Here is a 15,144-nt window from a genome sequence, read left to right as displayed (position 1 = left end):
CTGAGGCTTAGAGGTGTTAAGTGCCTTTCCTGATAAATGGTGGAGCTGGAATCACAAGACGGAGTCTGGAGCCTCCATGGGCTCACAGTGAGCAAACTGGATGTGGAAGGGGTCTTCATGGTCTGAGAACCCACTGTCGAAATAATGAACTTACCAGCATGGATAGCAGCTGTTTTCAGTGGATTAGCAAATACTAGCAGAGCGTTGATTTTTGTGTAAGAGTCTGGCTCTGAAACACTGTTCAGAGATAACAGGAAGTGTAGGACGTACCCTGTTCTAGAGGAGATGACTGGTTATTAGTGTTACCGCACCCAAAAGGGGATGGGCATTTCAGGCCTGGGAAAATTTCCCAGAGCAGATGTTGTCGGTGTTATGGAGGGTAAGTTGGATGTATTGGGGGGCAGGGAAGACCTGAAGACAAGAGGGAGAAAAAGTAGATTCAGGAGAGCCTCAAGGCCAGGGTTGGATCTTAGAGACGGTGGCACCTGACCCACCTTATTGATGTGTAGAGGCCTGACCTGCGGGTTGCTTCCCAAGGCTCACCTGGCAGGTGGTCGGGAATGGATTGGGAGGTGGAGGGATGAGGCTAGAGAAAGGTCCCCCAGGTTACAAAGCTGTTGTGAGCTACTGGCAGGAAAGGGTTAATGCTGCACCTCTCCTTGAAGGTAGTGATTCCGTTGGCCGTGGTCCTTAAGCAAAGGTGAGTAATGCCAAGAAGAGAGGCAGAAGTTGACCTTACTCATGTGATGGAGTTGGGAGTTCAGAGATGACTTTCATAGGCTCTAAGAGAGGAACATGTTAGTTTATCATCACCTTTCCCCAACCGAGGATGAATTGATTTGCATGTTTCTTAGAAAACTCTCCTCGATTTCTTGTCTTAGCTTTACAAAGTTCCCATCCATTACTGTGGTGAGAGAGCCCCAGGTCTGACCTGCGTGCTGATTTGAGTCTGGGACTGTCAAGGCGTTACTGTAATTACCTAAAGGAGTTCGCACTGGAGGTGGCATTCAATTGTCGGTCTACCACTTTATAGACGAGTACCGGCAGCCATGAAGTCTGGCGTATCTTGGGCGTGGAGTTCAATCTTAAGGGCCTGGTGCATAGACAGCAGTGGGGAGGGAGGAAGGAGAAAGCAGTGAAGAATGGAGAGAGAGAAGAAATGCCTCCTGTAGGGCACTTGCACGTTGGAACAGTCGAAGGTCAGATCAGTGACCTTGCCTCTTTATCACTCTGTACGTCCCATCCAGGGCTGTTCTAATCCAACAGTAACCAACACTGTATTTTAGGATCCTCCCCCAAAGTGGAGCTATACCCAGAGTTTCTCAAGTTTTTTAATTCCTGGAAGTTTTTTTTTTTTTTAAAGGAATTTTGCCTTTTTGTTTTTTAATTTTATGTATGTATGTATGTATGTATGGCTGTGTCGGGTCTTCGTTTCTGCGCAAGGGCTTTCTCTAGTTGTGGCGAGCGGGGGCCACTCTTCATCGTGGTGTGCGGGCCTCTCACTATCGCGGCCTCTCCCGTTGCGGAGCACAGGCTCCAGATGCGCAGGCTCAGTAATTGTGGCTCACGGGGCTAGTTGCTCTGCGGCATGTGGGATCCTCCCAGACCAGGGCTCGAACCCGTGTCCCCTGCATTGGCAGGCAGATTCTCAAGCACTGCGCCACCAGGGAAGCCCTCTGGAAGTCTTTTAAGTAACTCCTTCCAGGTCAGGTGTCACTGAGGGGACTGAGGCTCTCTTTTCTAGCCTACTGTCAGACTGTCATTGTCACCAAAAGCCTGTCTCATTGCTGATTCTCCAGCTTTTAATGAAGCAATTGAGAGAGATTGGTGGGAAATACCAATCTGATTGAAAGGTGATTTTCTTGCATTGATTTACTTAATAATTAGAAACGAGAGACCAAACGTGGGGACCTTGTCTTGCCCAGGAGGCATAGGGGAGAGGGCTTTGGTGAGGAAGAGCCTGGGGATGCCCCTGTGTGGGTGGCCATGCGTGTGTCTGTGTGATTGTTCCTGGTGAATCCCGACCTGTGGTTCCACAGGGTGGTTATTCCCGAATGGAAGGCCTTATTACGATGATTGTTAGCACCTCTAGTTTGACACTTTGTGTTGTATGAGGTCGGTCTGCTTGCTTTATAAGTTTATCCAGTGACCTAACTTCTCAAGGAGTGTTATTCCTAAAAGATGACATCTGAGGACATGTAGGTATGGCCTCAGTTAGCCTAGTGAAGCCCTTAATTAGTTCTGTGAAGAGGCTGGTCCTTCTGTACAGTGTCAGAAGGATTTTAGATGAAAAGATGCTGTCCTGAAATATCTCTACCCCTGTGCTGTCCGGTAGAGCTTTCTGCCACGATGGAGATGTTCTGTATCTCTGCTGTCCAACATGGTAGCCACTAGCCACATGAAGCTGTGGAGTACTTGAAATGTGCCTAGTGTGTCTGAGGAACTGAGTTTTTTATTTTATTGTAACTTAAATAGCCACATGTAGCAAGTGGCTACTACTATATTGATGATGCTCTAGACAATGGTCAGAGATGACTGATGGCCGTGTTTAGAACTTAGATTTAGGTCTTATTTGGGCAGGCTTGTTTGTGAGGGGAGATGTAAGATACAGGGTACTCTAGTGGACATTAGAAAGTCTAAGAGATAGCATAGAATTGTGGAATTTTATTTGAATGTTGGACTTCAAAAATCTAAAAAAATGATACAGATGAACTTAGTTACAAAACAGAAGCACTCACAGACTTAGAGAATGAACTTATGGTTACCAGGGGAAAAGGGTGGGTGGGGGGAGAGGGATAGACTGGGAGTTTGGGATTGACATGTATACACTGCTATATTTAAAATGGATAACCAACAAGGACCCACTGTATAGCACAGGGAACTCCGCTCAATATTCTGTAATAATCTAAATGGGAAAAGAACTGGAAAAAGAATGGATACTTGTATGGGTATAACTTGCTGTACACCTGTAACTAACACATCACTGTTAATCAACTATACTCCAGTATAAAAGGAAAAATGTTGGACTTCAAAGAAGACTTGGGTCATTGGAGCTGGGGTAGGCAGGGAAGTTTCTTAGAGGAGAATGGCATGCCCATAGCTTTCAGGTTTTCTGGAATAATTTCCACACAGCCGTAAACGTTCTCTTCACTCATGCGCCCAGGGAAGCAGTATGGTATGGAAGACCCCAGGCTTAGGAGCCTGACAGATCTCTGTGAAGATGGGGTTCACTTATGCAAGATATTTAGGTTTCTAAGCCTCCGTTTCTTGATCCGTAAAATGTGTGTGATGGTACCTCCAAGAGCTCTTGTTAGGTTGGATAACTTATACAGAGTTCCTAGTGTCTTGGAACATAGCAGGTTCTCAATGAATGTAGGTGTTATTATTGGAAATAGGATCAGCATATATACACAAAGGTCCCTGACTGTTGAAAAGTGCATAATACGATTGAGTTTATACTCCTTTTCTTTATATCATTTGATGAAGGAGATCTGTCTCTTGACACGTTGAGCTAGGAGTCCTGAGAGTGTCACAGGGAGAGTGGGGAGAAGGCAAGAAGGCTGTGAAGAGGCTAAGTAGTACACAGAGGGACCCTTGCCAAACTGAGAACTCTAGTGTGATAAATAAATCCGTCGCTGCAGTCACTGGAAGGGGCACAAGTTTATCAGCGTGTCTTGCAATCTTCAGAGTTCCAACTTTCATTCTCCTCCCCTCCCAGCAGAGTATTAACTGGAGTGTACAGCTTAAACACTCGCTGGGGTTCTGGGCATTTATTTGCATGGCACCTTGGACCCCCTCCTGGAGATGATTCCATTATCATTTCCTTATCTGGCTTCTCTGTTTACTTCAACACTTGAGGTTGATTTAGTATCTTACAAGAACCAAACATTGTCTTCCAGACATCATTAATCTTGCCTTTCTTACCAGGCCTAAGTGTGAAATTAATCAAAAAGGAAAGGGAAATTAATAATAAGGTTGGTAGTCACAATTCATCAGGATACCTCACAGCAGGTATGAAATTAACTTCGAATTAACACACGCTTCAACAAATTAAAGGTATAGAGAAGGGTTATTTATTATTTAGGAAATGCCCCTTAATGCTTCCCACTTTGATAATTAGTTAGATGATGGGTGGTGTCTGGTGATAAGACCCATTCTGTATTGTGAGGTCGCCTTGAGACCCATGGAGAGCATCAAATCAACGTTCTTTTTTCATGTTTCACTTAGATAGATGAGACCAAGCCAGATGGTTAATGCATACTTGTTTCCTGTGAGTTGAAAAGGTTTGCCCAAACACTTGCAGTTTTGATCTCTATTTGCAATAAACTAAATTTGATCCCGGGTTCTGTGTTTCCTTGTTATGACATGCAGTATGATCAGTTTCAAAGGAGACATTATTATGCACACATTGTGGAAAAGAATGGAGCATTATAATTATAACTCTCTGTTACAGCTTTCGCCGAGGTTGATAAAGGACAGGCTTTTGTTACTGAATTGTTCCTATAATTACATCAGAACTAACAGGCATCAGTCACCTTCCATTAGGGGTGGGAGAGAAGGAGCCTTACTTATTTAAGTGATCACATAAGGTGCTGAATGAATCATCCTCAGCCTCATCATGAGGAATTAAAAATAGAAAGGAGCAGTTGACATCATCCTATAGCAGGTTTTTAAGGAACAGAAAAATGCCAGATAGTTTTTAAGGAAAAGAGCCGCCTGAAGTGATGCCCCAGGCCACATGTGAAGAGCCTCTTGGTAGCAGGTCTCAGGCTTGAGACTACATCCCGGACTCCTGGGGGGCTTGTTCAGATAGATGGCGGGACTCCAACCGAGTTTCTGGTTGGTAGGTGTGTGGTGGGGTCTGAGATTTTTGCATTCCCCACTTCCCCAGGTGATGATGATGTTGCTGCTTCCAGGGCTGTACGTTGAGAGCCATTAGGCTAGGGGAGAGAAACAGGTGTAACTCGGATGGTTCCAAAACCAGAATTTTAAGATTAATTCCCTGGTGGCTGTTAAAAATAATTCTGATGAAAATACTGAGCTTTGTTTGGGGTTATGTGTCAGTTTTGTAAAGGGAATCTGCTCTTTGTGACGTCAACGAATGTTAAAAATAGTTGCAAACCTTGGTAAGTGGTCTCCCGGCCCGTGTCTTGGTAAAATCTTGGGTAAACTTGTTTGGCTACAAGTATTCTCTCTGTAATCCAAGTTAGTGATGAATTCGGAAGTCGCAAGGAATGCACTTTTTTTTTCTTATTTGTAAATCGAGCACTTTACCTAGGGACCATCTGTAGAACGGTCATGTTAGGCAAGGGTATTCCAGGGCCCAAGGCACTAAATCATTGTTAATTGTCACACCTGCCTGACAAAATAGCTGTTAGCAAAATCAAAATGTAATGCATCGGGCACCACCAGGCTGTGGTTCCAGGCTTCTGACCGGTTCTAGAACTGCCCTTTTATTATCCTCTTACAGGAGTAACAACCACAGTAATAATCATTGCTAACATTTGTGGAGGGTTCGCTGCCTCTCTGATGCAGCAGCTGTGCTTTTTGGGCGTAGTAGTTTGTGAATCCCCCCATCCTTTCCGACTGAGGCGCTGTGGTTATCTCTCCTTCAGACACGAGGAGACTTGAGGCTTGGAGAGGCACTGACTTTGTGAGGTTGGGCCTCTGCATTTGAGTCCAGGCGGTGTGAGCTATGTGAGGCAAATTCAGATTGGAGTCTATTTTGGGAAGCTCTCAGTGGAGCCTTGATGAAAGACCTCACTGAAATGGAAGGATGCTAGCAAGTTTGAAATGTGATGAAACCAAACGTATCAGGTCAAAATTGTAGAAGTTCTGATGTCAAGGGCCACTCTAGATCTTTGTAATTGGGCAAAATTTTGCTATGCGGTAAATTTAGCTGCTCTGCCCGACCTAAGGTGAAAGCCATATATGAAGCCACTCTTGTAGTTATGGGCCTTTTTTTCTCTGTGACTATCTGATGTTCCTTACGGAAGACTGAATGACTTCAATCTTACAATGATAGGGAACTATACTCAATATTTTGTAATAACCTTTAAGGGAAGAGAATCTGAAGAAAAAAATATATATATAACATATAGAAATATATATTAAATTGAATCATGCTGTACAACTGAAACTAACACGATATTGTAAAATCAATTATACTTCAATTAAAAAAATAAAAAGAATTAAAGGAAAAATTTTAAAAACGCTTATAACGATGGTCATGATTTGATTCTAATGTGTAAGCGCTCAGTGGCCTTATCGTTGGAAGTCTTTTTTCTAGACATGAAGATATTTTAAGCAGAGCCATAAACTCCCTTCAACTATTTGCTCACATGAATCAATGTCGGGACAGCTTTGGTGTTCACAATGAGCCACCTTTGCTTAGGCTGTGGAAAAGAAGAGAGGGAAAGCCTGCTTTGAGTTGTATCCCCGGTCACATAAAGATTCTGAGATTCTCCATTTGGAGAGACGTTGTCCACAGGGAATAAGAGGATGGAACACTTGGGTGTAAAATTGAAAAGGGATCAACCCAACAGATGACGGTGCTGAAGGGCATTAGGGACAAAGAGGTGTGAGACCCACCAGTCTGGAATTGGCCTCCCTTATCCTGTGTCATCAGATGCAGCGTAGGTGCTGCAGAGGTGGTCCTTGAACAAGCTGGGTTTACCGTGGCTCACTTTTAGAGATGCTTTGAATGGGGAAGGGGTGACAGGCAAGATACGCAGATGCAGACTTCTGATAGAATGCCGCGTTAGAGGGCAGAGCTCATCAAGTAGATTGTTTTGTTTGTGGGTCATTTATAATATATTTTATCCGAAATATAAAATGAAAGGGGTATAGGTTGGTTGAAAATGGGATTCCAGTTTTTCCTAGCTACTCTCTATCTCCAGTGATTGCTACCTTATTCTTTCTAGATTGAATTGCATTCCCATGATCTCTATTTACAAGTGCTTTCACAAGTTTAGGTATAATTAAGGGAGGAAAATCAAAGCATAAGCCCAAGAAGAGATTGAGGGGGAGCCTATTATTAATACCTAGAAAAGATACTTTGGGTAAAATCTTGATGAAAGCTGTGGAGTGGTGCTGGTTTTGAAAATTAGGAAGGAGAAAGGACTTCCTTCAACATTTTCTTTATCTATAGACGCAACTAGAAATGGCTATAAACTTTAATCTTATATACCTGGCTCTGCAGGAAATGATATTTAAGATTAGTTGAACATTAAAGCTTTGCTGAGGATTAAAGTGAATGGCCTTTGGGTTTCTTGGTGACCACGAATTTTGCTAACGTATAGAGCCAAGCATAATGCAGTAGTTTGCGTATGACTCAGGGAATAGCTTGTCTGATTCTTAAAGTGAAGTCGAGATTGAGTTCTTAATTAGTCTGAGTATTATTAAAGGAAATGCAGATTTGAAAGCGTTGGGGGAGGTAAAGGGTAATGAACTTTTCTCTTCCTTTTGGCACATCATGAACACTTTGACTTATGAATCATACCAGTGTCACTACTGGTATGATTCATTAAGTCACCACGGGCTGTGCACTTGATCGCAACATTCAAAGGCAAATTGCCAGGTAATATACCAAATTAGGTGTTTATGAAAACATACAGAAAAGAGTTAAGGCACTGAAAGTAAGTTGATATTATTGCAGTCGGAGGCACATGGGTGTTCATTTTGTTAGCTGACACTGCTACATGAGAATGTGTTTTTGATGTTGACCAAGATGCTTAGGATTGTTTTCTTGAAATGTATCTTGGTGCTGCTTACAGGAGTTAGTAGCTTTTCTGTATCATGATAACCCATTCCTTCACCTCAAAGCTATCTCAGAATGAAGCTGGTACAAAAGGGGCCCCGTGGCCACCAGCATTGATTCAGTTCCTTCTAGCCTTCTACCCTTCCTTAGCAAGCATTTGAGGCCAGACTGTTTCATGGAGATGGTGGATTTGGAATAACAGCAGGTTGAATCTGCTCTTGTAAGTTGCCCCAGTGCACCAACCCTCTGCTATTGTTCAGAGACTGTTGACACAGACAAAAATGTTAGTGCTGTGAAGGGTAGTTATATGCTGCAGACCATATAAAGAGAGAATCATCTTTGTATTAAAAAAACAAAACTCTTTCAGATATTTCCCAGCAGAATATGGTACATGTTCTTCCATGAGGGTCTTAAGTAAAAAAGTAGACCAGTTGGCTAGTCTTAGAAGACTTCTGGGCAGTTAGTTTGAAGATGGGTCTGTTCAGCATCGTCTTTATTCTTTTCCTCTCCCTCTCCTTCCCTCCCTCCCTCTCCTTCCCTCCCTCCCTCTCCTTCCCTCCCTCTCTATTGAGCTCTCTTTTAGTTTTATAATTCTCTGCTGATAAATTCCATGAATATCAGAAACACACTGTATGTATTTGTTAAAAGGACATGTTTTCCCCCTTTTGTTTTTCTGTAAAGGAGTTTTTTTTTTTTTTTTTTTAAAGAAGATGTCGTTGGTAGGAGTTTATTAATTAATTTATTTTTGCTGTGTTGGGTCTTCGTTTCTGTGCGAGGGCTGTCTCTAGTTGTGGCAAGCAGGGGCCACTCTTCATTGCGGTGCGTGGGCCTCTCACTATCGTGGCCTCTCTTGTAGCGGAGCACAGGCTCCAGATGCGCAGGCTCAGTAGTTGTGGCTCACGGGCCTAGTTGCTCCGCGGCATGTGGGATCCTCGCAGAGCAGGGCTCAAACCCGTGTCCCCTGCATTAGCAAGCAGATTCTCAACCACTGTGCCACCAGGGAAGCCCAGTAAAGTTTTATAGAGGGAAAATATTAGTGATATCAGAAGCACACATAGTAGATATATTTCTAAAATGGCTTTTTACTGCTTTTCTGATTTTATTCAAGGTGAAGCAGGTACAAGTAATCTGTTATATTTAAATGAACAGGCTTGTGATTCAACTGGCTTTATCTCGTATTGCAGACTCCTTGGTTTTTTGTCGTAGAGCTATGTATTTTTTAAGTCATGTGTATACACCTACTTGAGACTGTGTGTATAAATTAATGTAGTCTAGTCCGGGAAGCATTAGGATTGGTAAAAGCTTTGGTTTAATGCCTCCTGAGACTTGGAACAAAGAACGGTTTTGTGGAGATGCTCCATCTTCGCCAAATGTAGCCTTACTCCTGCTGAACTAATAATGGATGGATTTGGATCCTAACAAGTGAGATAATGTAATTTTTTAGACAAATGCCTCTGGGTGTTGAAGTGATTGGGAATGCTCACCTAGCTATTTTTCGGTATTTATCTTAAAAGGCATTCGGTTCCGAAATGTGAGAGGCCTAGTTCGCAGAAGCTCTTTGTCAGCCTGTCTGTTTGCAATGGATCAAGTTCTTAAAGAGGAGAAACTTAAAAATGTCTTTGTTCTTGTGATTGCAGGAGTGATTACTGCTCTGTAGTAGACATTGGAGGCGGATCCATCAGGCCATGTAAGTACCACAGTAAGCACATATTTACCTGGCTAAGCACAGACCCTGGGATATTTGCCCTTAGGGGGAGAGGACCGAGGATTTGAGTCCCACGTTAGCATTTGGAACCGTCAAAATGCACCACAGTCCCAAAGGGCCGGGGGGTTGCCCTTCTAGCGCAACTCAATCCCAAGGAGACGTACGTCCCTGGCTATTTGCTTGAAACCTGGTGGAATTTATCTTTTGGGTTAGCTGGGCAAGAATGTTTTATCTGCCTCGAATTAGTGACGTGACTGGAGCAGAAGGCCATTTATTACTTAGTCATTATCAAACGTAAATGTATTGGACTGGATTATGGCCTGATACTCTTAGGTGGAAGGGCTGGCCCCTTCAGACACAGAGGATCATGGTGTGAACATAAATAAGCAAAGCCAATGAAGTGGAGAGTGTGACTCAGAATGACTGCACAATCTCTGAACTGTGTCTGTATCAAGGAATTGTTCACGGAGTACATTTTCCTAAGCCCCCAGTTATGAACGTATTTTACGGAGGAAGCACTTTGCTGAGCGCTTCCTTGTTCTAACTGTATGAATAGTCCTGAGTGCTTAAACCCACTGTCTAAGCTACCTTTGAGAGTCATCTTGGTAAATCAGACATTCAGCTTGGGAGCAGAATTTTTGGATTTTACAGGCTAATAGGATTTGGGTATCAAGGTTATGGGACCAGCAGAACGAAACGTGAAACATTCATAATTCTTGTTTCTCTTATGTGTGTGGATCTTTGAACAAACTTTGTCCCTAACGACATCACAGGAAAATCCATTCCAGCAACTGACAAGCAGATGAATGTCTGATGTGAATAAAAGCCTTAGTTAGAACTCAAATTATGTGACCATGTGACTTTTATCAGAGGCTTCTCTCTAGCTGTCACCTTGAAAGTTTGTCCCGCTGGGAGAAACCAGAGAAACAAGAAGTGTCTCTGTCAGAACCTCAAAGAGATTTTGCGTGTCTAAAGACATAGGGTTTTGTCTAAGAACAAGCATATTTAATCCCTCTTACACATCCCCCTACCTCCACATCACACACATGACTGAAAGGGAGTGGTTTTCAGTTCAGGGACTGGACAGGTAAACCATCTATCTTCAAGGGTCTGTTCTGAAACTAGTGGAGTGCCGACAGATAAGAAAGTCCGTTCACTGCCCTCCCAGGAGGTGCGAGGCATGGCAGCTGGGGCTGTAGCAGGCTGGCATCGTGAAGAATAGGAGCTGGGTCTGCGGTCCCTGATACCCAGGTGCAATGGCTTATGCTCTGGGAAGGGTGTGCATCTTTCTGCCTCTCCTCTGCTGTGATTTTCTTTTTCTTTTTTTCCTGCTCTGTGTGGGGTTGACAGTCTTTGTGGAGCACGCAGACGTGTTGGCATCATGTGGCACTCCTGGGCTGTGTCTACCTGCCACCAGATATGGTGTCACCTTCCCCCTTCAGCGCGCCAATACCTAGCTGCCTTTGGAAGGGCCTCCTGGCTCCTTTCAAAATAACTACTGAAAGAGCAGCTGTCTGTCAGCCTCCTCCAGAACCATGGAATTGGGCTGCTGTCAACCTGTTGGAGGAGTTCCCAACGCAGCAGACTGGCTGTCACTGACATTTATAACTTGAAAGCCGTATCACAGATGAGTTTGCGTGTCTTACCATCTTTTAAATTAGCCTTCAGATTATAAAGCACACCCTCCACACTTTGACAACGCCCAGGACTTTGGAGGTGGTTGGGTCTTCCTGAAGGTGGAGAAGCAGTCACCCTTCTCCCCTGGCCATTTTGTAAAACTGTCTTTCTTCTGATGCAGCGGGAAGGAAGTTGTCCCAGCGTTAGGCTTGGGTTTATGTGTAACCCTGAGTCGGTTTAGATCAGGGAAATGATTGGCTTCTGGAAACAAATGACTCTAACTCTGCTACAGAGTCTGTGGTAAGAAAGGGTGTTGCTGGGAAATGGGTGTCAGAAAATGTTTCTCACCTAGGTTGGTAGATCTGTACCTGGTTTTTTATGCCTTAGTTTCTCAACCATCTCTGAGTTTCATTTCTGGAGACCTGACCGGAAGAGAAGGATGCAGTGTTGATAAAAATGGAAGTTAAAACCATAGCCACCCCAGCAGATCTCGTGAACACACACTGCCAGAGGAGAAGGCTAAGGCGCAAGAGGGCAGCAGAAGGCGTGTTCCTCACCGTGGGTCTGTCTAGACTGTACATTCCTTGAGCACGAGGGTTGGCCTTATTCCTTTTCACACCACCAGTGGCGAGTACACAACCTGGCATGTGGCAGCAGGATGAGCCGAGCCAATGAGTGTCAAAAAGAAACAGGTGTTATAGGCAGGAAAAATTTGGTTTCATTTTCTTTTCATCCTGCTCATGCAGGCGTTGAAATACAGTCATCAACAAATCCAGATGATGGAGTTTTCAAGTTCATGGCGTTCTCCTGTTGGCATCAAAGATGAGTAATCTTGGAAGAGGTGTAACACAAATGGGGGCTTAGATGGCAAGTCTTGGATGCAATTAAGATGAAACAGCCTTCACTGTCCGTGCTCAGATTGCTTTCTGTGGTTCCCAGGCTGTTAGTCACGTCTTGGGAAATGTCAGTGCTTGACCTTGGCTGTGTGCCGTGCAGCCGCGTCCACTGCATGGCCTGCCTGGAGTGGGGCAGGGACAGGCTCTTGAACCAGCTTTATGGCGGCCACAGGATTTGGGAAGAGAGTCAGCTGAGCACGGTTGTCACCTTCCCGGCCCTTTGCCTGTGGTGCACATTGGATCTCCATCTCGGCCCTCCTTCTCCAAGCCCAAGAGTTGCCTGCAGTCTGTCTAGACAGCTGCCGCCCATTGATAGCTGGGCATGTTGGATTAACCTCGATGCCCTGTTTGCCCCAAGGAAAGGTGGGGTGCAGGGCAGAGGTCAGGGCTGGGGCTGCCCCTTGTCACCAGGCCAGACGTGGAACAGCAGAGCAGTTGTCTTCCCAAGGCATGCCTGGTTTGGACTGGATCTAATCAGAATTCCCGGTTTGTGGCAAGACGTTTCAAAACAGCGTCATGTGTCTGTTCTCTGGCGATACTTGAAAAAAAATACTGAAAAATGTTTAAATATTTCAAATACCCAGACAAGTGCAGAGACTTAGTGGAATACTTGCTCATTTACATCCCCCTCGAGTCCCTGCCTTTCTGAACTCGTGGATGACACGTCTTAGTAACTGTGAAAGGTGCCGATGTTGGCGTCTGTTAAAATTACCATCCTTTTGTCCCTGGAAAGTCTAAAACACGTGGCCTGCCTGGAACGCTCCGGGGAGGGTTGGTGCTGCCTGGCTCCGCCCTTTCCTATGGTTTCGTTCGTTACGTCACTGTCCCGTCATTGTCGTCTAGACGGTTTCTCTTCATTCATTTTCAAGGAGGTGTATGTGTTTAAATCCTTCTCCCCAAGTCCTCCTCCTCCACTAGTTCAGGGCTCCCTTGTAATGGGCAGTTCAGTGGGTCCCGCTGGACAGAGCTAATGCCGTCTCCACGTCCCCTTCCCATAATACACTTCATCATACCTGATGCCGCACACGTGACTCACTCTGTCAGTAACCTCTCCTTTCTCCCCAAGCCGGCGTGGCATCTCTCCACGTATGTCGACCTCCCTGGAGGAGACAGGCGAAGGTTCCTTTACTTTGCGTCTCAGGTTTAGGTGATGGATAGAGAGCATCTGTTGGGTAGGCTGAGGCTCTCCCTCGGGTTAATTAACGCGGGTAAGGGCCACGGACGGTTTTTTTCTTCTTTTACCGTGATGGCTTTCTGGGACCGGAGTCCTGTGTTATTTAGGCTGTGTGGATGAATGACTGATTACTTTTAACTCTTCCTTTTGGTCTGAGCTCAGGATGGCTCACAGGAGTCAGTGCCCACTGCGCATGCATTGGAGGGGCTACCGGAAAGTTTACCACCACCCATTTAAAGGGAGATGCCTGCTGGAAAGGAAGGGTGAAAGGTAGAGGAGAGCCTGGGTGAGGGTGAGTCAGGAAGGATTGGGGAAGGGGGTGTGGTGGCCATGGGAATTTGGTTGAAGAGTTTGTGGCCTCTCCCATTGCGGAGCACAGGCCCCGGCCACGCAGGCTCAGCGGCCATGGCTCATGGGCCCAGCCGCTCCGCGGCATGTGGGATCTTCCCGGACCGGGGCACGAACCCATGTCCCCTGCATCGGCAGGCGGACTCTCAACCACTGTGCCACCAGGGAAGCCTGGAACCGTTTTTTAAAATTCTAAATCATCATGGTCTGGTACCATAAAAATAAATTGCTAGAAAAAGTGAGATTAAAGAAAGAAGAAAGTGGTCCCCTGCGCACATGGCGCTGCGAGTGGCACGGAGCGTGCGGGCCGCGGTCTGCAGCCTGCGCGCCGTCTCTGCGCCCAACGTGCCCTGGCCGCCGCGGCCCTGGGGACTGCGGGCGGGCGCCGTACGGGCGCCGCGCACCGGACCCGCTCTGCTGTCGGATCGTAAATTCACAGACAAACATGAATGGGTAACAGCAGAAAACGGTGTTGGAACAGTGGGAATCAGCAATTTTGCACAGGAAGCTTTGGGAAATGTTGTTTACTGTAGTCTGCCTGAAGTTGGGACAAAATTGAACAAACGAGGAATTTGGTGTTTTGGAAAGTGTGAAAGCTGCTAGTGAACTCTATTCTCCTCTATCAGGAGAATTAACTGAAATTAATGAAGCTCTGGCAGAAGATCCAGGACTTGTCAACAAATCTTGCTATGAAGATGGTTGGCTGATCAAGATGACACTCAGTAACCCTTCAGAACTAGATGAACTAATGAGTGAAGAAGCATATGAGAAATACGTAAAATCTATTGAGGAGTGAAAATGGAACCCCTAAATAAACTAGTTTGAAACAACTTAATCTAAAAAAAAAAAGTATAAAATACTAGCCTTCAATTTTATTATGAGATTCAAAGACATAGAGTTACCTTGTCCACTGACTGTAAAAGTTAAAAGGACACTTACCCTCAGTTTTGGTACTTAGCTCTTCAAAGACCAGAAACACTTGGTGGACTGGCCCCCCTCTGTGGATGCTCCCACCCGCTTTGAGTAGTAGCACTGACCTGGGAGATGGGGGTTTCAGCTCTGTTTCTGCTGGAGGGCCCACCCTGACCTCTCTGAATCCTGGTTTTTATGCTACAAAGTGAAAGTGTTATTGGTCTGCAGGGCACTGTTCTCCCCGACAGGAGATGAGGAACCAGGAACAGTGCCCATTTCTGTGTTCCTCACCCAAATGGTGATCTCTCTTTATAGAGTTCCGTCTGGAAGGGACCTGCTGGGGGTTATTTCATATACGCCTTTGGCCACCTTGACCAGATGTCTGCCCAGCTCATTTGAAAGGCACACGTCCTGCGTTTGTGACCTTCTGTAACAGAAGGACCTGTGTGTGTGTGTGTGTGTGTGTGTGTCTATACGTATAGTCATACCCAGTGCAAGTTTGTTTTTCCTAGTTCATAGTTTTAGGCTGGTGGAGGTGGGGAAATTACCCCTTTTAAGAAGTCATTTAGCGTAATAAATGCTGGAGAGGGTTTGGAGAAAAGGGAACCCTCTTGCACTGTTGACGGGAATGTAGTTTGATACAGCCACTGTGGAGAACAGTATGGAGCTTCCTTAAAAAACTAAAAATAGTTACCGAGTGATCCAGCAATCCTACTCTTGGGCATGTATCTGG

The 15,144-nt window shown here is 45.2% G+C and overlaps 1 protein-coding gene and 1 pseudogene across 2 annotated transcripts in view; both read left to right on the top strand.

Annotated features, from left to right (window-relative positions):
- MGAT5 (alpha-1,6-mannosylglycoprotein 6-beta-N-acetylglucosaminyltransferase) overlaps positions 1-15,144 on the top strand; it is a 357,666-nt gene that overhangs the window by 44,990 nt on the left and 297,532 nt on the right. For both annotated transcript variants that reach the window (XM_060016916.1, XM_060016915.1), the window contains exon 2: positions 9,397-9,446. The gene's annotated coding sequence lies outside the window, so the exon portion shown is untranslated. The remainder of the gene's footprint in view (positions 1-9,396; positions 9,447-15,144) is intronic.
- Positions 13,720-14,602, top strand: LOC132428195 (glycine cleavage system H protein, mitochondrial-like; annotated as a pseudogene).

Source organism: Delphinus delphis, chromosome 7, assembly GCF_949987515.2.
Source record: "Delphinus delphis chromosome 7, mDelDel1.2, whole genome shotgun sequence".
In the NCBI taxonomy this organism is placed as follows: Eukaryota; Metazoa; Chordata; class Mammalia; order Artiodactyla; family Delphinidae; genus Delphinus; species Delphinus delphis.
The sequence above is the reverse complement of the archived record's forward strand: the minus strand, read 5'-3'. Positions and strand labels throughout refer to the sequence as shown.